Here is a 2,932-nt window from a genome sequence, read left to right on the forward strand (position 1 = left end):
GGGCTGGCGGGGAGGGGGAGAAGGCCCCGAGGAAGTCCGGAGAGTCGTCGGCTGCCGCGGGCGGGGGAGTGGCGCGGGAGCGCCTGCCTGAGAGGAGCGCGGGAGGGGAGGCGGCCACGCCGACACCGTCGTCGTCGTCGTCGTCGATGATCTCGACGACCGGGGCCTGGGGCGCCATCGTCGCTGCCGAGGTTCCGCGCTCGCAGTTGGATTTGGGGATTCTGGGGCGGTTTCTGCCGAGATGGCGGGCTTTTCGATTTTTGGGGGTTTCGCGGTTCGCTGGATTGGCTTCTCTGTGACGGCGGCGGGCACTTTGGAAAGAAAAAATAATAATCTACTACCCCTATAAAAGCATTAAAGGGCGAAGAACCAAATCATTCTATCCATCAAAACCTTCAATCTGATGGTCTACATCCCTCCAGCATACTAAACGTGTTTTATATTTTAATTACCCACTATGCCATTACGATAATTACTTACCCACCATTGTCATTGGGTTAACACCCTGTCCAAAGAAAAACCTCACCACCACGTCGCTGCCCCGACGGCGTGTGCAGTTTTCGCCCCACCTCTTCCCCAGATCCTCCCCGCCAGCCATCGCCCTCGACCTAGGCCTCCGTCTGCACGCCGCCGCCGGACCGTCCCGTCCACGCGCCATCGCCCGGACCGCCCCGTCCACGCGCCTCCGTCTACACGCCGCCGCCGGACTGCCTCGTCCACGCGCCACCGCCCGGACCGTCCCGTTCACGCGCCGCCGCCCGGGCCGCCCCATTCACGCGCCCGCCGCCCGGGCCGACCCATCCACGACACCATTGACACCGTTCTCTCCTCGCACGGCCGCCTACAAAGGTCCATCTTCAATTCCTTCACCGGGTCTGCATGGCTACTCCAGGATGCGTTGTTTGTCCTTCTCTTCATGTCTCCTTTTAATGTGGATGCCCATGTCGTCGGGATCGATAAGTCTGGCCGTGAGCCGGCCGGCCTGCCGTACGTACGAATCATGTCCATACTCCCCCCATACCTGCTTCACGATCAACGAGGTGTTTTCTGCTCTCTTTTTTCAAAATCCCTGTTGTTATGAAGCTGGCCATTGCTAAAATTCGTTCTATCCATGTGCTGAAAGGAGCTGAGCTTAATTTACATATGTATCTGAAGGAGCACTAGCTAGAACTATGTATCTGACATGCATACACACAATGGTTGATTTCATACCTGCTTACATTCTGCACCTTTTCACTAACAATAAATTAGCTATGATATTCTATTCATTTTTGTTATCAGGAACTACAACTACGACATAGTATACAACAACTTGACCGGGCCGCCGCGTCCACGCGCCGCCAGGACACAGCCCACGCCGGACCTCCATGCTGTAGGTGCTTTACCCTCACATTCTTCCTGCTTGCTGTCGCAATTTTTGGTTTAATTATACCATGTTCAATACCTTCTAATTTTTGTTGGTGTTTCTGCTGCTCTCAGTTCTAGGCATTGTTTGAGCCTGGTCAGATTAATCACATACGTACATGAGCTAAGTTAAATATGGAGAATCGATCTGTTCTTCACCAGATGCAAATTCGTCGATGCTTGAGTTGGATCATGAATTTGCTTCAGTTGCATATTTTTGTAGTAGTATACTTCTTTCTGACAATCAAGTACTCCCTCCGTCTGAAAATACTTGTCATCAAGATGGATAAAAAGAGATGTATCTAAAACTAAAATACGTCTTGATACATCCCTTTTTATCCATTTTGATGACAAGTATTTACAGACGGAGGGAGTATATACTAATCGTATTGCCAGTATCATAGGTATATACTCCATATGGTACTATATACTCTAAGATTTGTTGTATACACCCTCATTTGTAAAAAAATGTATGTATATACTTCTTGATAATTAGCATAGTGGGTTAAATAATTTTTGGTCTTCTAACTCTCTAGGATAATTAACATCTCTGTGGTAAGGCCTTTTCATTTTAAAATAACCTATTCATTTGATCAATACAACAGCTCTCTTTTTAAATAGTAGTAGTTTCTCTGAAGTTCTACTTATTTAATTCATTATTTGGTATCCAGATCCAATAGCCTTACTGTTAATTAAAGCTTTGTTTATATCTTCTTCTAATAAATCAATTTACAGTGCAAATATATGTATTGCTCGACTTTCAGTCCTGCACTTTATCTATGTTGCTTGCTCCGAACTCTGTAGTCGCACATTGCACATGCTGTTCCAGCGTCTGGTTATTGCATTTGCTTCTTCACCTCTTTCTGTACTTTGTTGATTCTTCTTAATATTTGTGTTTTTCCTATAAGATGACATAGAGTAATTCAGACAAAGTTCCACAAATGACTACGCATCGTTCGCCATTTACAGACATAACGAACTCGTCTACCATTGAGAATGAAAGTGTCACTACTAATAGTCAACAAGCAAAAAAGAATACATGGTATGCCCGACTGTCTGATGAGAAGAGAGCAGCATTCCTCGAAAAATGTCGTATGTCCCGGCAAGAAAAGAAGGCTCAGACTCTGAATATTGTTAGTGGTCAACTAGCACCTGAGGCACATGCTTCGTTAGGATCCAAGGAATGTACCCCTTTGAGCAACATAACCAACACACACACACAAATGGTATGTTCATACTCTGCATATCATAATTATTGAATGACCATTTACTCATTTTGCTTGTACGTCTGACTCCTGCGTTATGTCAAATGCAAGATCTACAGGGGACTCCACGACTACTGTTTGACATTCCGAAGATGCTAATGTTGGGCGAAAAATGAGTGCCCATAATTGGTATGCTTGACTAACAGACGAACAAAGAGCAGAACACTTACATAAGCTGCGGTTGGCTCGCCTGCAAAAAAAAGCTGTAGCTGACAGTGTTACTGTCGAATTACCTCACAGCTCGTACTCGCGATCTTCACCTG

This window comes from Triticum dicoccoides, chromosome 2A (assembly GCF_002162155.2).
Source record: "Triticum dicoccoides isolate Atlit2015 ecotype Zavitan chromosome 2A, WEW_v2.0, whole genome shotgun sequence".
NCBI lineage: Eukaryota > Viridiplantae > Streptophyta > Magnoliopsida > Poales > Poaceae > Triticum > Triticum dicoccoides.